The following is a 24,094-nucleotide window of genomic DNA, read 5'->3' as shown; positions in this document are numbered from 1 at the left end:
TTTTGAAGCATGAATTGTTGGTAAACCAGAGCTAACATTCCTAATCTGCAGCAAGAAGCAATATAAAGCAGCTGCAGCCCTGCTGCTGGTGCCTGGTGTTGTATTTCTCCTCCCTGTTCTCTGCAGACTGGCTGTTGCTGTCACCCTCCCTCTTGGGGTGCACTGGGGACCCCAGTCCAGCTGGAGATGGCAAAGCAGCAGCTGAAGCACTGCTGTGAGTGACCTGTGCCCAGGAGATCAGACTCCTGATGCCAGGCCCCTTTGAGCTGGGGTTTGTCCATGTGCAGGTGGCCACAGTGGAGCTCTCAGCCCCTTCCCGAGGCAGCCAGGGGTTCATTCACCACCTCAGAGATGGTACCTGCAGTGGTGGGACTTGTGCCCTGGAAGGGACTGTCACTTTGCATGGACAGTAAAGGGAATCTGCAGAGCTGACTGTCACAGCTAAAAGTTGCTACCTTGCATCTGAATCAGAGGAATTAATCCTTTTGTAAGCAGCTGGAGTGATTGAGCCCTAGAAGTAGCCAGATAGTAGACAGCAAATTAGACAATATTTTACTTTGTAAGATGTCCTCTGTATCTGAGTGTAGCTATCAGCAGAGCTGGAGAGGTGGGTGTGAAAAGCATGGTAAAACTGAGATTCTTGTCTCTTTAACTCATGATGCTTGATAATAGTGTTTATTAACTGGCAGAAGCTTAAGTATCTGTGGTGGTCTTGCACATTTTGACAGAAAAAAGTGTTGTACAAATTAATGGGGATATTCTCTAAAATATATTAATTTCTGCAGGAATATCATAGTTAGCCTTCTGTTTGCACCGATCCTTTTCAGGATTGCATCAGGAATAACTAGATATTCAGTTCAAACTTCTAATTTGAAGAAAGTTTTTATAAGCCTTGAGCTATAGATTTTATCTTCTGTAAAATGATATGAAAATATTGTAAACAAAACTGTAGCTTTTCGTGGCCCCTGCTTGATTTTCATACATTGGTTCACTTACTTCTTGTATTCCTCTTGATGAGGACAGGAGAAAGAGCATCAAAGATATTTTCCTTTGTATGAAACTATACCTCTGCTGTGGCTAAGACCATAAGGACTTCTCACTTTCAACTGGTTTCTATGTCCTTTAATCTCTCACAACTCCACATGTCTTTTTGCATCATCTCAAACTGATTAGATAAAAAAATGAAAAGTTTACTTGGAAATTGCAAGTACTGAAAAGTGTCATACTCTTTGACTGCCTTGCTTGCAGGAGGCAGTGGGTGGGAAGGAATAAAAGCGTACCTTAATTATACAGTCTCTCTGTTTATTTTCACAGCTGTAGCTTTGCTGAAATGTGCAGCAGACATCCTAAATCCACCAAGCAGGGTCCCTGTGTGTTGCACCTGCCAGTCCTACAATCTTGGTACCAGTTGGGGATGTGTGTGTGGCTGAACAATGCAGGAAGACTACAAGAGGTTTATCCCATTAGAAATAAATTACAGTGTAGTGTAGCATGAAAATGATGTGTCAGTGAATACAGAACACAGGATTACCTTCTGTCTCTTCCCTTTATCACAGATAACAGCAGCAGTATGGGAAGGAGATTTATATTGCACTTATTTGAAGCTGACCAAGCAATTTAGATGAGATGAAATAGGGATTTTATTTCTGGAGAGAAGAATGTGTGCTTGCTAAAATGCCATTAATTGCTTTATTATTTAAAGCACAAATTTTATCCAGCAATTTGTTGGTCTCCTCTTTTTCTCCAGTGAAAATAATTCACCATGGAAAGATTATTCTGTCAAAAAAGATGATGAACCTGCTAACAAATTAAGTTAAAAGAAGCTGAACTTTAAATTCAGCTTCTGTTTTCACCCCCCTTCTCTCAGATCTGTGTGCATGTGTGAATTTCAATAAAAAACAATAGTGGCTTAGCTAACTATGAAAACCCTAACAAAAATTGCAGCAAATACCCCTGCAGCTCTGGAATCATGAGCATCCCCTTACATGTTGGGAAGCTGCTGTCCCGCTGTAGTAGCAGTGGCTTGGCACACCCATTGCAGGCAGAGCCCTCTGGTGCTGCTCACACATAGAGCCAAGGGGCTTAGGAGAGCTCCCAGCCTCTCCTGGAGGCAGAGGCAGTCACTGGGATGGACCAGTCCTTTCCAGTCCAGTGCTGAACTCTGCTCCTGCTCCTCTGCCCTTGTTATAGAAATGCCACGTCAGCTCCTTCCACAAGCACTGTCCCTGTTTGTCAAACTTCCCTGCTTTAGCTCTTTCTTGGTTTTTTAATCAGTCTCTTTGCAATCTCTTTTTGCTCCTGTCGGTGCAATTTTGTGTTTCTTTATTTGGCTCCTCCATTACCCTACCAACAACAGCAGGCTGGTGGCCAATCTCCATCACCCAAAACTATGGTTTTTCTCCTAGGGCTTCATGCCTGGAATTTGCCCTGTCAGTATTAACCCAATGCTTGCCCATGGCTGATTTATTTGCCATAAAGACAAATTGAACCCAAATGAGATGTGCCTCCATGCAAATCAGTTTTCTTGTACAAGCAGTGCTTGGAGGAATGGTCACTTCTTTGTCATGCCCAAAGCACAAGCTTTCGTATTTGTGCTTTGCCACAGGCTGAAGATCAGGAAAGATGTGGAGCTTATGAGGTGAGCAGAGACTTCTGTTGGCTCACTTGAATCATTTTAGAGACCTTGAAAGCATTGCTTGCTTCAGTTGTGGCCCTAGGGATTTCCTTACATCCAAGAGGGCAAAGGAGAAGGCATGTAGTTGTGTTTTCTGGAACCAGGTGATAATTATGTTTTACTTAAAAAATAACAGGTGTTCCATGGAAAAAGAGCTTTGAAGCCATTTCTTGTATCTTTCAGTTCTTCACAAATAGAAGTAATTCCAAGATATATATATATATATATATATATATATATATATATATATATATATATAACATTTCATTATTACTATTTCCTTGTGGGACAGAGGATTGCTCCCTGTCTTGATCAGTGATTCAAGCTGCAGTGAGGCCCCTGAATTGCCAGCGATTCTGTATCATCTGTGTCGCCATCGATAGGGAAGAAGAATAGCTTTTACAAAAACTATTTTTATTACAGATGTGTGGACGTGAATTTATAGCTTCAATCATGCTTCCAAGAGAGCAGCTGTGAAAGTGAGATAGAAAGCTGGATGAAAGAGCTGGCTGGAAAAGTGAAACAGCAGGGGGACTGCAGGAGGGGATAACACCTGGAAACATCTGTTGGGAGAAGTAAAGCTGGAGAAGGCATGGAGCCACTATGCCTCACCAATCCCTGACCAACGACTGGCTTCTTGCCTGCTTTTTGTTTTTATTTTGTTTCACATTGCCTGGTGTATTTATCCCCACCCTTATTTGCAACAGACGATTTTTATAAGGTTCGGAAGTGAGCGAGTGCTGTTTCCAGCTCTGTGGTCTCCGTGCCTGCTGGAACATCTGTACACACACACTCTTTTCCTGTCTAAAGATAGTTTGAGCTAGTGTGCCCAAAATACAACTTCAGGCTTGGGTTTGTTGTTGTCTTAGTAAGCATAAAAATGTGTTCTAATAATATGTCACTGCAGTTATGTGTTTCAGCAGCTGCAGTCTGTTTGTGTCCAGTTTGTTGGGAATGGCCTTGCTTCCTAAGATTTGTTTTTCCATAGCTGGAGCCCTGGGTTACTTGGTTTGACCAAGACTGCACATTGCAGTCTTTCTGTGAGTATGATCATTCTTGCCCAGTAGGATAATTCCAGCAGGGTTTTCTGCTGGAATGACATGACCTCCTTTCACTGACCTCATGCTCTGCCAGCACTGCTGTTTGAACATCATCCCTTCCCACCCCCTCCACTTCCCCCTGTCCCTGCAGGCCTTGCTGCAGTTGTGCAAAAATAAAAATTCCTTCTTTCTGCAGTGCCATCACTATGTTGAATAATTCTGCTTTTACTTCTCAGGTTTTCTGGCTTGACCTCTCCACCTCCCTCCATCCAACAAGGACGTAGTACCTAATCCCTTTTGTGGATATGTGTGCTCCTGTGGTGTGCATTGAAAAAGTGGAATTTACTTATTATAGACCTTTCCTTATTTTTCCTTATATTTTGTTATATTTAGTTTAATGCACTGTAACTTGTGCTGTGGGGTAACAAAGCATAATCTTAGCCTCCCATCATGAAGTGCCAGATAGGAGTCGGGGATGGGATCTTTGTGTAGCCTGGAGATCCAGGGAAAGGAAACTACCAAATGGCAAGTTGTGTACCAGCCACACTTCTGGGTTTCTGGTGCTTGGAAAGCTAGGGAACACAGAGATTTCACAGGAGGCTGCTGTGAAGGGTAAAGATGTGCAGGGAAATTACCAGGATCAGCAAGTGTTTGATGCTCAGGTATCTGTAAATTAATATCATGGTCCGTGTATTGTGTGGAGATGTTAATTTTTGCTGGTAAATGACAAACTACACTAGGCACTTTTATACATAAAGCAAAAATTGTTCATGATTGTAAAAGCTTTTGTACTGCTTGTTGCTATAACTTAGGAAATGCGAAATGGTCAAGTGAATTAATTATGTGGGTCATCTCAAATGAGTGCCTGTAAAAATGTTGTGTGGCTCATTGTCTATTCTCTTTTTAAGCCTTGTTTTATGGAAAGGGAACTTTGGAAACTTGGAAGATTCTGATTTTTATTGGTGATATTCCTCTATCCTTGGAGCAGTGAAAGCAAGCTCTCCTTGCTGCAGGAACCTGGCACATTTGGAAGGAAGGTGAAGGTGTCAGAGCTTCCTTAGCAGAGCAGGAGGGTATTCTGTCACTGCTGCTGGCTGGATGGCTCCAGGAGAAGGACTCAAGGAACCATGCAGCTGGCACCCTGCTTACGACTCTTAGTGTCTGCCAAAATTGGTTTAAAATAGCTGCTACTCAGAGAGCAATGTTACAGATTTGTATTTGAGCTATTTGGACTTCTCACAAGGGTTGGAATACAAGATGCCAAACAGTGCAGCTTGCTGTTTTTTTAATACAGAGTTTCATGTTGTGAAGTTTTTGTCACAGAGATTTCTATTTTAAGCCCTGGGATACAAGGTGTTTGCAGTAAAGTGTGCTCTTGTTGCAGGGCTGAGCATCTGCCCTTCGTTGGCATTTAGGTTACCCTCATTTATGCTGCAGTGGTGCTCAGGGGCTGGGTGAGTCAGGGCCCTGCTGTGCAGTGTGCTGGGTGACAGCAGGGTGACAGTCCCTGCCCCAGGAGCCAGTAGCCTGGGTCACTGGCTTCAGATGGCCACTGCCACAAGCTGCTTGGGAGTATCAGCTGCCAGGCCAGAGCATACTAAGGACAGAAAGCAGGGATAGTTCAGGTGAGGCAGCCAAACATGCATTTTAAATGCAATTTACAGTCAGGACATCAGTAGTGCCCTCTTTGCCCAAGTCAGCAGATACAAATGCACAGCTCATTGTCAGTAACTATCCTTCTATATTTCAAAGCCATATAAGCCCAGACCTAGAATTTGATCTCTGCCAACATCAGTTCCCACAGGAACACAGGACCACTGTGAAAACAAACTGTTTTGTTTTCAGAATCAGAGAGATGTATATTCTCCTTCACAGCAGGGAATCTGTCTGCCACATCCTTCCTTGTGCTCTGTGCGCAGCATCGCTGGGTGAAGTACAGGGGATGATGTCCATGGATTCCAGTGAGAGGCTGAGCTGTAACAGTGAAATGCTGGGAAATTTTTTCATGTTTATATTATGCCTCAGTCCAAGGCATGTGCAGGTTGGAAAAGAGTCATAGAACTGTTTAGGTTGGAAAAGACCTTTACGGTCATCGAGTCCAACTTTTAACCTAACACTGCCAAATCCACCACTGAGCTGGACAAAAATGCACCACTGGGTTCTATTTATGTGTTGTATAGGAGGATGTGAGGTAGTTTCTATAGCACAAAGTCTCGACCATTGGTGTGATTCAGTTGTGCCATTGCCAGCTGGGGCGGGGCTGCAGTTCTGGAAGTAGGGCAGATGAAGCCTCAGCCCCACTCCCCTCGCCAGGCAGTGTGTGTGTTTTACACAGAGCCAGTGTGGGAACAAGCTGAAGGGAAACTTCATTTTGTTTGACAGTGCCTTTTTAGTTGAAGTACTGCCACAATTGGCATGACAGCAGTGAATCCCAAAATTGGTTGATTGCCGAGAGAGCCTGTGAAGACAGACATGAGGGATAAAAGGAATTAAATGCTTAATTAATAGGTTTATACTTCCTATTTCTTGAAGCATGACTATTTTTCCCTCTCCTGTTTGTTTACTTTAAGGTGCCATATGTTCCACTTGAAGCTGTATAGAAATTTGCTAAAGAAACCTGCACATCAGGGTTAAGAGAGTTCTTAACTAGGTGATCTGCTGCTTGAATATTTGACTTTTGAAATAATTAAATATTGTGAACTACCAACATGAAAAGATTATTTGGCCAATATTTTGTACTCTAATAATAGCACCTACGCTGTGTAGTGTAGTTAGTCTTGATTTTAAGGGACTAAAGCTTCAGCTTCTCATGGTAGAGGTTCTCTCCTGTGTTCATGTATCCCTGATAACATTTTTCATTAGAATTCTAGTTGCAAATATCAACATTTCTTTGGTGTCTCCTTCTGTTAGTTCCTTGCTTCCCACATGCTGTTCTGTGTGAAACTCTTTGTGAATTGCTTAAAGGAGTAAAATCCTTCATGGTAATGAAGATGCTAACATGCATGACAGTTCTTATCCATCCAAAAATGGCAGCAGTTGAGTTGTAGTTTTTCATATAAGCTGATTTTTCACTCAGAAAAGTTTTCACTTAGAGAAGGTAGCTATTAATTACTTATCTATCCATGTTTCAATATGCCACCATCTCGTTAAATAGCTCCCTTGTCTATTTCTTTCTGAAACTATAAAGCACTCTTTTCTGCAGAACAAGCTCAATGACATCTTGACACTTCCCTAATGTTTTCAAATCCTGGTGGGTTTGAGTGAATTGCTGGATTTATTTGAACTTCAGATTCAGGGCTTGTAAATATGCACAGATGAAAGCTAAAAAGGTTGACAGGAATGCATTTGCAGTTGCAAGCGCTAGGTTTGGCATAGTTATCTTTGGCAACATGAACCTAATCAAGTCCAGGAACTGGAGTGATCATAAATCTGTTGTGATGCTGATAGTCGTCTTGTATTACGGTAGGCAGTACTACCTCCTCTATTATTAGATTGGGCCCTGGGGAAATGCAAAGGAAAGTGTGAGTCTCACCCACGATGTTTTGGTACTAAGCAAGCCAAGCATTTGGAGAAGATCCTTATCTTTGCTTGGCAGATGGAGGGTGAGGTGAGCATATGAGACCAAGTTGCTGAAGAGGTCTCATCTTCCAAATGTTAGTGCAGAGCCTTAACATGGAATGGCCCTGCTCTCACGGATTGGTACCTGGCTGTCCTGTGTCCAAACAGCAGTGCTGCTACCCACAAGAGACCTGGGAAGAGCAGTCCACCCAAGCAATGAAGCTTTCAATGGATGGCATTGTTAAGGATGATTTCAAGAGCTGACTTCTAGCACTTCAGTGGTCCAGGTAGTTGAAAGATGTGTGAAAAACCCTGCGCTATGGATTTATTTTAATGAAGGAGTTTGGGTAGTGACATTATGTGCATGTAGGTGGTCATTAAGCAAAGAGCAGAAGTAGGTGGCATGTCTTTTGCTACTACTTCTGCCTCTTCACTTTCTGAGCAGAATGCTTTTTAGTTTAAGGGCTCCTAGCATACCAGCATCTCCTGGTTAGCACTGGTTAGCTGGCTCTGTGCAGGGCATGATTGGATTGGTAGGTGTTTAGTTCATAAGTTTCACCTACTCATCTTGTTTTCTATAAATAACTTTATGTTTTAATCCTGTAAGTGTATTGTGCCATGCATCTGTCTATTTGGGGAGCTAATCCTGTAGTGGTAGGCATCTATTTCAAGAGCAGCCTAGACAAAGCACAGCCTATTTGAGTGCTGGCCTACCTTATTGTGTGTAGTGAGTTAAATCGCTGGTATTAGTGTAGTGTGGGAGTTCAAAAAGGAAAGACGTTATTTGCAGTGTCAACTCATTAAAATACTCTGTACAGATTTTTCCAAAAGAATAAGCAGCCCAAGCACACTGGGCCCTATGCCAGGGTATGTAATAGCCTTGCACAGCACCAGTTGAAGCTCCAAGTTGGATAAAAGGCAGCTTTTTCTGGGTTTGTTAAGTATTCCTTAAAAAAAAATAAAAAAAGGTTTGTGTACAGAAGTAGCAAATGAATTCAGTCCTATCAGAAAGTAGGTCAGTGACTGACCTCCCGATAGCATGAGGCAGCAGTTTCAAGCAGAAGTGACAGCTCAGCAGCGTGGACCCTCCATGTCTCCAGGAAACTTGTTTTGACAAATGTAAACACATTATATCCTGTATTCCTCTTGCCTTTTTTTTTTTTTTTTTTTTTTTTTTTTTTTCTGCTGCATAAGAAACCACAAGCTGTCACTCTACATCCCCTTTCTTCACCCTTTCTGGTCCCCAAAGGGAAATGCCTTGTATCATAGCTAATAATTTTTGCAGGGCTGTGTAATGAGTAAGACGTTCCAGCAAGGGTTGGTGTTTTTTTATGACACACAAAGTTGAGCACTGTAAACCAGACTTGACTAAAATCCAAACCAAAGTCTTTCCAATGGTGAGGGAAGTCAGTGGGAAGACAGAAACTGGATTAATTTAGGATCCTTCTGTCCTAGCTTTGCTTTTCTTTGTACTGAATGAAATTTTTGCCTATACCCACGTGCCTTTTTAGTGTTTACGTTGCCAGTGTTGGTGTCCACATTGCTACAGAGAGAACCTTGAACATGTCTTAACTTCAGCACAGCAACTCCTGAAACTGGGATGCTTTTGTAATTTTGGGTGAAGCAGCGAAGTGTATATAAATGGGGTTGTGGCTCCTTGAATACCTCATAAAGAATAATTGCCTCAGAAGACACGGAATATGCTCATCTTTTCGTTGAGTTGTCACTATCAGCAGGTATTGAAGGTGGACTGTACACTACTAGTTAACTCCTTTGACTTGTACCTTTCCTGCAGGGATTTCTGCTGTGGAAATGTTTGTGGATCAGAAGGTCACACATGGTTTTCAGCTGTCTCCTTCTCCTGACTTTTAACTAGGTTGCACCGACAAGATGCTGCTGTGTGGAATATATAGAGGAGGATTTCAGACTGTATTAGCCATCATGGCTCAATTTAAGCCTTTTTACTAAAGATCTCATAAAACTTGACATTATTTTCTTCATTACCTAGTTACCTTTCTGGCCTGAGGTGGCTCAAAAATATTGAGAGAATCTTATGGATTTTTATACAGATGATGTACAGAGAATGAGTTTTGCCATGTGATGGATAAAATAGCCCTTTAGCTGTACACTACCATTTAACTGAATTTTTAAGTTCATTTCCTTAGAAGAAGTACACTACAATAAAAGTTGGATGACACTGTCTCACCTAGAAGTAGAGATTTGATTGGGGAGGATGGGAATATATTTGTTAAAAACAATATGCTTCTGCCTTTAGTAAAGGTTTGATCTGAATAGATCCAAATCAAGCAAGAAGTCAGATGCATTTATATAACAGAACTGGCTGTGAGAAGCTGGGGAAGAAGAAAGTCCTGTTTCAGTGAATTACATGTTTCTGTGCTATAGGTAATGTTGGCATTGATTGTTACATACCATGCAATGGATGTCATGCTGAGAAAGTAGTGAAGAATACACTAGTGTATGCAGTTTAAAAAACAGACAAAGGAGAGGAGTGCCCATGTACACGTGTGTGAGTACACTTGTGGGGGGCAGGCAGTTCCCAATCTGCCTCCTGAGGGATCTGTGCATGACACAGATGCTGGCTTCCAAGTCATTACACTCTCCACAGGGCCACCAAGTTTCCTCTGCTTGAAAGGGCTGGAAGTGCAAGGTGTGCTCCAGGTGAAGGCAAAGATCTGATGGTTTTTCCCGCTGTTTCATGCTTACAGAGATACTGCTTCCCTTTGCTCCCTCCTGCACTGGGGATAGAGAGTCAGGAAGGAAACAGCATCTTTTTCTACAAAGATCACCAAGTCCAACCTTCAGCCTAGGACTGCCAAGTCCAGCCCAAAACCATGTCCCTAAGTGCCATATCTACATGTCTTTAAAGACCTCCAGTATTCCAATACTGAAATCCTTTTAGTTCAAGGCAATTTGATCTTCTCTTAAGGTTTAAGACCTGGAAGCACCAAGTGGAGAGCTGGGAGGTTTCCTCCCACCCCCAAATGCTCACAGGAGCTCCTGCCAGGCTGGCCAGTTAAGCTGCTTCCCTGTTGCTCATGGGTGGCAGAGCTCTGTGTGACAGAGGTGACATGGTGACCTTTGCAGTGAAGACAGGTGTAGAACAGAGACAGGGAGATTGCCCATGGTGTAGGCAGTCACTGCTGCCACTTGCCTTTGGGCTAGTGTCCTGTCTCACTTGTTGGAAAAGCAGTTCCCATGGAATAAGAAAGCTGAAATCCTCCTTCTCTTTTTAATTTCTAGCCAGGGGAGATTGTTTCACAGTCTACATCCCATACAAGCAGTGACTACCAGTGCATATTTGGTATATTTATTCAGTATATTAATTTACCCCTTCAGCTGTGTGCATGCATCATCAAAGAGCAGGACACCTTCATATGTTCCCTTTTGCTTTGGAAACCTTGGTAATGGCTTGCTGGGATGAATGTCCCCTTTATGGCTTTCTCCTGATGCCCTGCATGTAGCAGTTCTGAGGGAGTGTGGCTGCAGGATCAGCCAAGACTGCAATCCCCCCTGTGATGACACTGGAGGGCAGAGCAGCGAGGTGTGATGCAGAGAGGCCTCAGGAGGTCCTGGGTCTGCATTTCCCCAAAGCTGAACCTTCCTGCACTGGCCTGTGTTGGGTACAGCAAGCTCAAACTCGCGTAAGGGACTTGGCGGGAACGGCTCTTCTGCTTGGGGTGGTTTCTTCACACTCTCAAATCGCATCCCCGAAACAAACCAACAAAACCAAACAAAAAATGCTTCAGAAAAACCCAAGTCCCGCCTTTTCCTTCATAGTACCCAAGTCCCACCTTTTCCTTCATAGTATTCTTAATTAGATTAGTGGCTTTGGTGTCCTGGGCTTTTTCCATCCCAAAGTAAGAACTCAGGGAATTTAAGTTGTTTGTTCCCTTCTATACAGCAAAGTAAAAAGGTACAGGAGAAATCATACTTTGGCAGTTGAGATAACTTACAGTAAAACTTAAGATTTTATTAGTTTTCTTCCAAGGTGGAGGAGAATTGTTTTTACTTCCTAGGTAACTCATCAGCTGAAGTTTTTGACTTAATAGTTGAATTGCCTTTATTTCAGCCCTGTTGACTCTTGGACAGCATCCAGTGAAATAATGCATTTAATATGATGCATTGAAAATATTTATAAATTTTTGTTACTTAGGGGAGGAAGGTGGGAGTTTCCACTTAAGTGCTTTTATGAATGTAGATCAATCTACACTGATTAAGCATGGATGATTTCATTTCAGTCAACAGCACAAGGCAACGTCCATCCTGACTATAACAGTGGAAATGTCCTTTGCTTTGCTTAAATCTGTCTAAGAGTATGTCATCTATCATGGTGAAGAAATTCTATGCAGGGTGTGTGAAATGAAGAGTCTGTATGAAATTTCATCCCTCCCTAATGTTTTGCAGGAGCTCTTCTTGGTTGAAGTAACATGTTATGAATTTTGTAGAGAAATTAGGTGAGTCATTCTTGCACTGATGCAGGCATAGGGCAGCTTCTACAAAGGTAAAATGTTGCCCCCCCCTCAGGACTTCTGAACACTCAAAGCACTATTTTGTACAAGTGTTAAGGGGGGGAAAAATAGAAAATTAATTCCTTGTATTGCCCAGCTAACATTCTGAATGAATTTACTCTGCATTCTTGTGTGGTCCGTGCTCTGAGATTTGGTGATCTCAGGGAGAGCTGCTGGAGGACTGGATGTCCTGTGCACAACATGAAGCAGTGGCTTTTAAGGGCTCCTCATTAAGCCCATTTGGCAGGTGCTGTGAGTGCTCATTTTGCTTGGCTTTGTTTCTTTTCCTGAATTTAAGCTAGTTTGTGGTTCAAGTTTGCATCGCCACTGAAGCTCTGCTCACCTCAGCTGACTACAACTTTGTGTCCATTACTGATTCCAGAGTGTAAACTAGATAGGTTATTTGTCCTGTCCTGAGGAAGAAGAGAAGGAGTTAAAATTTAAGAGCTGCCTGTGGTGGACATGAGTGCTGACTAACACCTTTCTTGAGTACATGGAAATCAATTTGGACCTTGTCTGATGAATGCCACTGCTGGAGTTCTTTCTTTTCCTTATAGAGGTACAAATGAGAATCGCGAAATAAATGCGTTCACTTAAGATAACATTGTGTGACAGCTGAGAACAATTAAAACTCTTACTTGTAGCTGTATTTTTTTCCTTCCTTTCTACAGCAGGAGGGTGGTGTCTGCAGCTCTGAGGAGTTGATACAGGCTATTTGTCACTGCTGTGATCTTATCTAGAACAAGTATCCTGCAAGGTTATTTATTTTACAGCCTTTTCTTCTAGTTTTGCACAACACACAGATCTTGGTAGATGGGAAAGGGGTTTTTTTTTCTTACTAGAGTCTTTTTGGCAATAAACACATGCCTAACTGTAAGAGAAAAAACTTTCACAACCAAGCTTGTTTTGTGAAGCCCAAACATTTGTGAAGCTTACAAACCCTCAAACTTTGCATAATGTGCCCATCCCTGGTCTCAAACATGAAGTGGCAGAAGAGGGAAGTGTTACTTTTTTTAACCAACAACTTATGACTGTGTCAACACATGACAATTTGTCAAAGCTTGCTGTAGCGGTACTGTAAATTAATTTTTAGCATCACTTGTGAGTGGTAAACACTTTGTGCAGTGTGAACAGCTCCTAGTACAGTGTGAGTTGTCAGCAGCTTGTGAGCTACCCTAAAAAAAAAAAAAAAAGCACAGAGGGAAGGATACAAGCTCCTCGTTTACTAGTACAAAATGGATCTGAGTCTGCAAAAATTCAACATGTAGTGGTATGTCAACTCAACCTTGAAAACTTGTCTTTTTCCATTAATAGTAATCACCTACAAGGCTGGGAAATGACAACTTTCCATTCTGTGCCCAAGCAGTGCCTGATAGCAAGCAGCCTTATCAGGCTCATGGCTTGGTGAAGTAGAGCCCTCTCTTTGCTCTTGGGTTTTGCCTTTGCTTGTTTGCTTTAAAAGCAGAACATGCAAGTGTGCTCTTTTGCTGAGAAGTCTCAAATCAATCATGTAAAATGCCTGGAAAAAAATTAATATGGCAGCCCAAAGAGAAATGGTGGGGGCCAAGTGCTCTCTCCTGCTCACCTGTCCCCTTGCTGTTTCTCCTTGCCTATCTCAGCTGCTGTGGTGGAGCTGCCAGTGATGGTTCATACAATAGGAGTTGACATGATGGAAGAAAATTATTTGGTGCGAAAAGACAGGGAATATGTATTGTAGAAAACAACTTTCAGATACAAATGTATTTTAACCTGTCACTTTAGCAGAACAAGCAGTAATAACCTCCCAACCTAACAATGACTGTTAAGCTGAATGTTAATTCGCTCAGTCGTTGAATTGCTAACATGTCTACAATTTACAAGTGAACACCCACTCAAGAGAGAGAAAATAGAAGTTGGTGCCTGGAATTCCTGGCCTTACTGAAATCACCTACATTTTTTGGTACTAATTCATCTTGCATTTCCTGCGAGTGTTTTAAGTAGAACTAGATGAGAAAAACAGCTGGGCGCGTTTGTTTGCCGCTTTGATGCGCTCAGTGAGGGGTTTTTTCTCAGGCACAGTTGCTCTTGGCTTATACAGCATAGGGTGCTTTGGCTGCACCCTGGGGCTTGCTCCTGTGAGCAGGCAGCACATGTGAAGCTTGGCCCAAGAACTGTTGAGACCTGCTAAAGCTAGTTTTAACCTGGTCATGGTTTTAAAGAGAAAGATGACTTTGTTTGTGTATTTGCTCATAAAGAATTTTGGTTGTATTTCCTTTTCTAGATACAACTGTAAGTGCTGCCTGTATGAAAGAGCTGAGCCACACCATCCAGTAAATTGTCTAGAGCAGCAGTTGGCTTGCTTGGAAATCACTTCCAGGACTACGTTGTAAGTGTTTTTACAAAAGCATCATCAAATGGTTTCTTCAGTTTTGGGGTGATTTTGAGATGTTCTGGTTGTTTCTTATAATTTCACAATTTTATTCTAATATCTAGTGAGACACTAACAATGCATGTGGGAGCTGGAGCACCCCCATATGTGTGCATAGCATAAAGCCAAAGGCCTTTCAAGGCTTTTTGCTCTCTTGCTCTAGACCTCCCCAGCAAAGTACCTGAACACTTCTGAGAGCAGACAGCTACACAGAAGCCTAGAAAGGAAGTTGGCCAAATACATCCTGATCTATTTTGTTATTAACTCTATGACATACATTTTTTTTGAGTGTTCATTCCAGCCTGTACTTCAGCCTTTTAGCTGTGCTGGTATAGCCCTGCTAGAGTGAATTTTTGTGGATGTTTTCATAAACTGTGATCTGCCTAACTCAGTCTGAAATGATCCATGAATAGATGCCCTGTCTGATCCAAAAAGTGCAGTGCTTTGTCCATTTGGCCATGCAAGGGGCATTGCTAGGGAACCTCAGCAGGCTGTGAATAGAGGTGAATTTGGTCAGCTGCATCTTCTTTGATCATGGAATCATAGAATATCCTGAGTTGAAAGGGATCCACAACAATTTTTTAGATCATCCTAGGTGATGAGTGAGTCCCAATGAAAATGGCCCTACTTCAGATCACAAGCCAATTGCATTGTATATGGCATTGAGAACATGTTTGCATTGAGAATGATAACATCATCCTAGAAAACTTTGATAGGTACACCAAAAACCTTATTGTGCTATCTGTACTGTTTATTTTGAAAGCATAATCCATTCAGGGATGTTTGTAACCCAGAATTTTGTAATTTTTATTTCTTTTTATATTGTCTTCATTTTTCTGGTGCTGCAGGTTATGAGAAGTATGATATGAGAAGTATTTCTGACATAAGTGCATTTCCCTTGAAATGGCCTCTGATAACGCAGTTGCTTGAGAGAGCAGTAGTGGGAGAATTGGTGACTTAGAGTTCAAATGACTTAGTTAAGCATATTTATTATACAGGCTGCTCACATTCCTCAGCACCTTGCAGAATATTCCCCACTGGTGAAATCTGCTGTACATATACTACCAGATACAGTAACTGCTGTTTTGTTCTTGTTCCATGATTGCTGGACCCATGAGGCACTCAGCCCAATTCTGCATGGGTGAAGTTGAATGAGATGAAAAAAGGACTGGTTACTGTCAGTGATGGGACATTTTAGCTATGGCAAATGTGTAGACAACAAGTGGGGGAATTGTTTGGGGGAAATTAGGGCTCTGAAAAGTCCAAAGTCAAACAGTTTCCCAATTAGAAATTTCAAACAAGGCCTAATGTTTGGTTTTAGCAGCCAGTTAATGGTTTGTCTGCTTCTGGAACTTATATCCTGACCTAAGCCACCATTGCTTTCATGGAACTATAAGATCATTATGAATCATACAAGCAGAGTTTAGGTTGAAAAGTACCTTCAAGATCCTCAAGTCCAACTGCTAACCCAGCACTGGCAAGTCTACCACTAAGCCATATCCCTAAGTGCCACATCTACATGGCTTTTAAATACTTCCAGAAGTGGGGACCCAGCCACTTCCCTGGGCTGCCTGTTCAATGCTTGGCAATTCCTTTATGTGAAGAAATTTTTCCTAATATCCAATGCAAATCTCTCCTGGAGCAACTTGAGGCTATCTTATCACTTGGGAGAAGAGACCAAGCCCCACCTGGCTACAGCCTCCTTTCAGGCAATTGTAGAAAGCCGTAAGGTCCTCCCTGAGCCTTCTTTTCTCCAGGCTGAACAAACCCAGCTCCCTCAGCTCATCAGGCTTGTGCTCCAGAGCTCTCACCTGTTTCATTGCTCATGAAGATGAGCACTTCTCATTCTTTCTCACAGGCTCTGCTGCACTTGTTCACAGAAAGCCCCACTGTCACTTGGGCTGATGCCACCATGGAGGTGCCCATAAACCCCTGAGGCTGTTTCAAGGGGAACAGCTTCTCTATCACTGCTAGTAATGGATTTTAGTCCAGTTTATGTCATGATGTTTGCATTGCTCTGGCACCAGGAGCTAGAGCTGTGCATTCATTTCATTTACCCCAGGGTAGTTGCTACTGATTTGGTTCAAACCTGGTGTTGCAGCCTGCATGCTGAGGCAATCTCAGTTACACCAGTTCCTTGAAGGATTGGCTATTCCAGTGTGGTTTTCTGCCTCATGTCCTTCCAGTTTAACTGTATTAGTCTGTTTAATGGTGCCAGAAGGCCACATATTTGCTCTCTGTGAAGCCTCAAACAGTAGATGCATGCTTTTAAATAGTTAAATAAATGTTAATTATGATTCACAAATAGTTTTTCCCCAACTATTAAGTAATATCAAACACTGAATTTTTCAGTCAGTAATTGTTTTTCCAGCTGCTGAGTGGGACGAAGTATTCAATATTTTTACAGAGTTATTTTTGCAGCTGCTTGGCTGCTTTAAGCATAAAAGTCCTATGTTATTTTGTAGGGCCTGACAGCCTTGGATGCACAGTGGGCACAAAAAGCCTGTGGTGGGAGCGGAATGATTACAGTCTTCAGATGCACCTTGGTTAGCTGTGGATAGTTTGGGCTGCATCCAGATGAGCTGAAAATAGCATATTGGGCACTTTCAAAAGTTTGTGGTTTTGCAACATTTTCTCACAAAAATGTGAAGTCTTTTTCTTTCTCACTGTGTGAGTTATTACACATGTGGAAATTAGTTATTTTTTCCTTTTCAAGATCTTGAGACATTCTGTGAGGGGATTCAGCCAGTGTGAATTATTTCATGAAAAAGTGGTTTGACTCGTTGCACCTCCTTGCAAATAGTATAATACCAAAGGATTTTGTCTTAGAAGTGCACATTATGTGCTTTACACAGAAAGATCTTTAAAAATGTTAAAATATCAATTAATCCACAAGGCACGGTGATAGTGAAAGAGTCATTGTTTTCACCCACCGTGACAGCTACCCTGGCAGTGAGCACATGGCTCACATTTTCCCAGTGATTCATTAGTCAAGCCAGTAAAACATCCTAGGCAGTCTGATGCTGTGGCTTACTGGTAGCTGTTCTTCAGATGATTTCTCATGTCGACATGATGCATAGCAGTGTCAGAACATTCACTTTGGAACTTACCTTTTGTGAATCTCTTTTCTCTGGTTTTCCCACCAGATCTGCTCTGCTGCCTCACAGCACTGCTGTTCAAATAAGCAGTTGCTGTAACTCTGTGAAGCTACAAAGAAGAATCACCTTCTAAATATCACTGGTGGGTTTTGATGAAGCCACAGTCATGAGCACAGGGTGCACAAAGGACACAACACTGAGCGCTAGGGAGAGGATGCTTAGCACTGAGCACTAGGGAGAGTGATGTTGGTAGGGGAGGAGACCAAACTGTGAAGGATAAATTCTGTTTGATGTTCCATTGTGTTGGTTTTTTAAGCCAGAACAGAAAAGAAGCAGGATCAAAAGCCTTCACAAAGCAGAAGTGTGAGTGTAATGAAACGTAGTGACTAGACAAAATAAATAAAAAAAATAAGTTCATTGTAAAACCCACCAAACTTAAATTTCAAGGCCCCAGAAGAAGAGGTGATCTGTCAGCCACCCAGCTTGGACTGGGCACCCAACTGGAACTCATGGTCTGGGTTCAGTTCCCTGCCTCAGTCACAGGTTTCCTGTGTGTTCTCAGGCAACCTCCTTCATCTGCCCCATGACTGACTTCCTCATTTTGCAGTGGAGATCATCTTCTTCATGTTCATTGTGAGGACAAAGCCTACTGATGTTGCTGAAAGATGTGGATGTTGCGATGGGAAGAGCCACCCTGGAGACCAGAGCAAAAGGGATGGTGCTTCCTCACAGGGGATAGATGGTCACCATGCTGCTCACATTTCTGTGTTAAAGACTAAAGGAAATTATTTCCAGATCTCAAAAGGGCTGATTTTCTTCTTTCCTAGTCGTTCAGGCCTACTTTTTTTGTGGAGTTTGGCTGCCCCAGTGCAGCAGCAGGCATTTGGAATATTCCCTGTCTCTCACCTTTCTCCTCTCAGTCTGTCAGCTTATGTCTTTGAATCACTCCTGTCTGCTCAATGCGCGCACCCAGCACAACCCAATGGGATCAGAAACACAGCTTCTGTCATCTCCCAGCTTACATGGAGATCTCCTAACATGGAAATATGGTTGTTTGTAAGAAAGAAACCGAAGAGTGCTTGGGGCTGGTTGGAGGGGTACCAAAAGTGAGCCTAGCAGCTGAGGAAGGTGGTGTGAGCCAGGGGAATGTCACACTCACGGACTCCTGCCAAGGTGTGCACTGGCACAGTGTGGCTGCTAAGAATGCCCACATGGCCCATCACCACCACTGGCCCTCAGCCCCTCAGCTCCTCCACTCAGACCCTGCTAAGCAAAAATATTAATTTAAGGGGTTTTTATATCCTCTCACTCAGTGCTGATGCTAATTCTGAGTAAGGAATCAGAAATGACAAGTCACACTCCTTTCGATGTGCCCTTTTATCTCCTTTGGGTTGATTGTTGAACTTTTAAGTTCTCAGTACATGAAAACCAATGTCTTGTGCCGTCCAAGGCTGGTCAGCTCAGAGTCCCTTGCCATGAGAAAACATGGATGATTTAAGATGTAGTGCTGTGGACACTAGACATCCTCGCTGTGCCTGCAGTGCTTGTTCCTTTTCCTAACTAGTGAAACTGGAAATTCAGTTTGCTTGCAGCTCTAAAGGACTAGTGCCTGAAAATGCAGCAACTGCTTAGTTGTCCATTGCTGTTTCAACCCCTCACCCAAGCTACAAATAATGAGTTATTGAGCTAATTTAGTTTTATACAGAAGTGATCTTCATCTTGCAAATCAGGAAGGCTATTTAACGCAGTGTAATTGACTTCAGCTGTAAGATTCAATGCACTTATCTAGGATTACAGTTCAATAAAATCTAATTGTGCTGAGAGCAACAGGAATTACAGAAACACCTGGGGATTGTTTTGTGCCTTTCCTGTGAACAAGGTGTGCTGAATGTCTTCTGGTCCTTATGGGTTGGGTTATACTGCTGCATGACCTGCCCATTGGTGGGAACAGCTTAAGGTGACATCAGTTGGCGTGGGGAGGTGAAGCCAAGCAGGTGAAATGATGGGTGGACTTCTTCAGTGAGCTCTTATTTCTGTGTGCCTGGCCAGAGTCAGGCTGGGGGAGCAGGAAGTAAGCAATGTCTGGTTTCATTATGATGGTGATGATAATAGGATCCATTAGGTATGTGAGATAAAAAGCCCTATAACATTGCAGGCAAAGTTATCCACAGAGGACAAGGCCTGAAATCAGCTCAGTGCCTAAACATCCTTTTGTCTTGGCTCACCCAGTGTAGAAATAAATAAGGGAGAATGAGTATTTATTCAGTATTTCCTCTCACTATTTACCAAGTAGGAACCTGTGTAAAGCCAATTTCTACCTGGAAACATTCGCTGGCCATCATGCATTGGCTTTATGACTGGGTGCTGCAATTGTAGAGAGCCTTTTTGCCCAAGTATTAATGAGCTTTTCATCAGCCACTCTGAATAAATGGGAAAGCATTAGGTTTAATTTTTCACTTGCAGAGCTTTAGGGAAAAGTACAGACTTTTTAGTGGGATCAGGACACTGGCACAGGTAGTGAATAATTTGGGATTATGGCGGAGCAGGCGGTGTGTCAAGCGTCCTTGTGACACACATGAGGTGCAAACTTTGTTATTCTCTTGTAGAGAGACATCCCAAACATCAATCTTTGGTCCAAACATAAGGTTGTGTAATTAGGAGTGCTTACCTAACTTCCTGCTTATTTTCTTCATTATTTCTCTCAGTTATTAATTACCCTGTTGCAAGCAGGAAAGGAAAAATATACTTTCAGACCAAAGTAACAGATTTGGCTGGTTCCGGTACTCTGACTTCATGAGCAATAAAATACATAATATTGCTTGCTACAGCACATGCTGTACTAATCATTCTCTGTGCAACTGCCTGCTTTTTACATCATTTTAGGGAAATGCCAGGACTATGAGGAGTAATAAAACAAGACAATAATGGCAGAACAGGTAGGTTTAATCGTACAAGTTAAAAACAAAACAAAAAAGACCTCCATCTCCAAAAGCCATCAGAACTGTAGAAAGAGGCTCTTTCAGCCTGACAAAGTTAACCTGTAATTACTGAACTCAGAGGACATCTTTCTTACACAGGAACAAGCAGTGAGAATGGACCATGCAGGATGTCCCTGAAGCTGCTGCAGTCACATTTTAAGAGCAGACAGATTGAAAAGAAAATAATTTTTTTTTCTGGTTATGGAGTTGGCACTGCTTGTGGCCTAATGGTTCCTGGTTCTTACTACTGCTTTGGGTGATCGTTAACTGGATGGTTAAAATACTGATGTTGAACTTCTGTTTTCAGGTGACATGAAACTGAAGAAGAAATTCATGTCATGCCTAAGGTTTCAGTTTGAGTTGAGCTGTCAGGGAGAACTAGATAGACATTTGAACACAGTCTTTGCTGTTTTGGTTAACTTTATGAGGTGATAAACCCTATTTCACTTTGTTTCCCACGTCTTTATTTTTTAATCGAGACACTCAAGATTTGATACAAAATTGACTTAAAAACAATTACAGGGCCACTTCAAAATGTGTCTGCTTTGCATGCATCAAAGTATTAATGTTAGCTTGTGCACAACCTGCTGGTATGCAGCAGCAGACGGCAAATGGTTTGTTAGTATTGGCAATGCTCTCACAAAGCCAAATACACTTCTTACATTTGCTGGCTTGACAGCCCAAAGTGCTTTTCATTCCTATCCATTTTTTTTCTGCTTCCTCTGTCTTCATATTGCCACCCTTGGACCTTAGAGTAGTAAAATGAAACTTCAAAGAGTTTATGAAAGTTATAGTTGAAAACATGTTTTCTTAGGTCAGGCAGATGAAACCAGTGGTAAATCCAGTCTCCTCTCAAATTTGGCCAAAATAATATTTCACCTACATTTGGGGAGTGTGACAGTCCATTTCTCTCTAAAATAGCTGAAGTTGATAAAAGTGTTGTTCAGAAAAATACAAGATTCCCCAAGATGTTGCAAGGTTAATGATACTCATTGGATTCTGTGCTGAGCAGAGCTGAATCTGTATGCTTCTGGACATTATTTGTCAAGCATGGTTGAGATATCATCTTGTTTAGTATTGTCATAGGTTTGTTTCATAAGTCTAGCTATGCAGTAATTTCTTACTTCAAAGAAATTGCTTGCCTAAAGATTTTTTTTAAAAGCTAGGCTTTCATTTAAATCAAGTTCCACTCCATTCAGAAGAGTACGATGTTTGCAGATATTTATGATATTAGTTTCATGTCCAACTATCTACCACAGTTAGGGAAATAAAATCTAACATCATCTACAGCCAGCAGATTGTTTCCTTTTCCCTTTTCATGCCATTTGTTTTTTCATTTCTTCTCCTCCACAGCTTTGGATTTTGTCTGTCTTCTTGTTTTAAAATCTGCTGTTGTATTACTCTCAATACCCAGTGTTTAGATGGGTCCTTCTCCATCTTCTCCAAAGCATACCAAGGTTCTCCTCCTATCTCATGCCTTGTATTTAAGAATTAGTGGCATGATGTGTAATCCATGAGTTACTGATAGATGCTGAGAGCTGTGCCTCCAGCAGTGCTGGTGATATACTCCAGCTGCTGGTAGGTGCTCAGTCTGCAGCACTGGGCTGGAGTTACTGCCAGATAAAAAACAAAAATTGGACGTCACATCAGCAACATGGTTCCAGTGGAGTAGTTTAGGTGTAAGGGTAAAAGCTAATATAGACATGACCAATAATTTCTCACCCTTCCAAGGGCATTCTTCTAATTAAGACCATGTATATACTATTGAAGGTTTCCAGTACTGTCCCCTTAATCTATAAATTATTGGTCCATTTAACAGGGCTCTGCATACAGCCCCAGCTAAGACACCTGGCTGGTACCCATTGATCCTGGTCCTCCTGCTCCAGTCATCTCCTCTTCATTTACTTGCTAATGGAGTAGTCTGCTCTTTCTGTTTCAGTCTCACATTGTTTCTCTAATTGGCTTCTTTTTCTTTTGTAGTAATGATTTTGCTATTCCCAGGCAGATTCCCTGGCAGGGGACTCAGAGTATGTCTGTCTAACATCACCCTTATCCTGGTAGTAGCAACCACTCTGTTTTGTGTCACCTTGTCTTCAGAAAACACCGCTAGAGGCAGTTGCAACCCCACTTGATGTTTCCCTATGTAGAAGATGTGAAAATACCTAATGAATCATTCAGGGGAGGTGTGACCTGCGGGATGCAGACACGTGGGAGTGTTTATTTGTTGCCAGCATCAGAGGGGGAATCACTCCGTTATCCAATTACCCATGTCAAAAGGTGGGAAATCAGCATGCTCTGAAGTTTCACTGTACCTTGATTCCTCTCCTATCTGTGTCTTCCTGGAAGGTAGTTAATTTTGGAAACATGCACAAAGAGGAGAAAACCAGCAAGTAAATTCAGGATTTCCTTTGGGGGAGAGATCCCGCAGGGAAGGAGGGAATTCTTTTAATAGTATTTGCAGCATTTAATCCCAAGAAAGTGAAATAAAATCAGCACTTCCACTGAGAATTGGCAGGGTATATTTCTGTAACAAGACCAGTTCTTTGTAGTACAGTCTGATTAAGACTGTATCAAGTTGATTGAGGAGAGCAAAATCTGGTTTTGACAGATGTTTCCCATGATCTGAAGAATACAAACACTCCTGCAAGATGACAGACGGCTTGTTTACATAAGAAATCTTTTTTTTAATAAAAAAAAACCCAACAAAAACACACAAACACAAAGCAACATTTGGATCAGTCATTCTGATCAAGGCAGTGTCAATTATTAGGCTGTAAAGGGAACTGATGACTCAACTTAGGCACAGCATTGCGGCGATCTCCGATTTTCGGTTTCATAACAGATTCTTTTCAGGAATGCTTTTCATTCATACCTGATGTTTAAATGTGTCTCTGGGAGTGTGTATCACTTTGTGAAGGGGATGTGAGAGACTGGTGTCAGCGTGCTCTGAGTGGCTGGGCAGAATTTGGGAGGCATTCCTGTACCTTGGTGGGATGCCCGGTGGGAGAAGGGTCCTCTGACACATCGCATTGTGCACTCATACCTGCACATCGCCAGTGTTGTTACCATGGTAAATTTTATAGATAAGTTCACATCAGTAAAATTGAAAAGCACTTTGATTCAGAAAGTGAAATGTTTTGATGAGATCCCATGCTTAGTAATTCCAGCGAGTGCGCTTGTTAAAGCGGGTGAGTCAGAAATGGAAATGCAAAGCATTTCTCTGAACGGTGGCCGGAAATTAGCTTTGAAAACTGAAACAAAGCCCCAACCGCAGTTTTATCTATTTACCTAATAATTTTAGATCTGTGAAAATCCCTTTGTCTTTGGGATACATTTCGATTCCTCTCTTGTAGTGCTGGTGTGATCCTTGAGCTGGATAACGAACCATGTGAGGACAATTTTGGTGTGCCTGACTTTTTTGGTTTAAAAAATTGAGTGTCCTGTTAGTGACTTTATTGCCTCTGGCGCTGCCATATTCTGTCATGCTTGTGGTGCAATTTGGTGGAAATGTAAGTCAGGATGGGATGTTTTAATATTTGAGTTAATGTAACACTGAGGAAGAAAACCAGGGGAATTGAGTGAAGTCACTCAGCTACTTACTACCCAATGCTCAAGTTGTGTGTGTACATACATATATATGTATTTATGTATCTATATATATAGCACACGAGGCTGACTGTTCTGGCACAAAAATCTCCTCAGTTTGGGGCTGGCTGCTACCCAGCTTAGCATGGAGAGGCTTTGGTGGTCACAGGCCCCTCTCTCAGGACACAGCCCTCCATCTGTAGGGAGAGGACAGAAGGGGGTCAC

The 24,094-nt window shown here is 42.1% G+C and overlaps 1 protein-coding gene across 1 annotated transcript in view; it reads left to right on the top strand.

Annotated features, from left to right (window-relative positions):
- The window catches only part of BACH2 (BTB domain and CNC homolog 2), a 182,479-nt gene that overhangs the window by 70,429 nt on the left and 87,956 nt on the right, over positions 1 to 24,094 (top strand). Inside the window, exon 3 of the mRNA XM_058802322.1 lies at positions 14,062 to 14,166. The gene's annotated coding sequence lies outside the window, so the exon portion shown is untranslated. The remainder of the gene's footprint in view (positions 1 to 14,061; positions 14,167 to 24,094) is intronic.

The sequence above is a fragment of the Ammospiza caudacuta genome, chromosome 3 (genome assembly GCF_027887145.1).
Source record: "Ammospiza caudacuta isolate bAmmCau1 chromosome 3, bAmmCau1.pri, whole genome shotgun sequence".
NCBI lineage: Eukaryota > Metazoa > Chordata > Aves > Passeriformes > Passerellidae > Ammospiza > Ammospiza caudacuta.
Note: the sequence above shows the minus strand (reverse complement) of the source record. Positions and strands in the feature narration are given on the sequence as shown.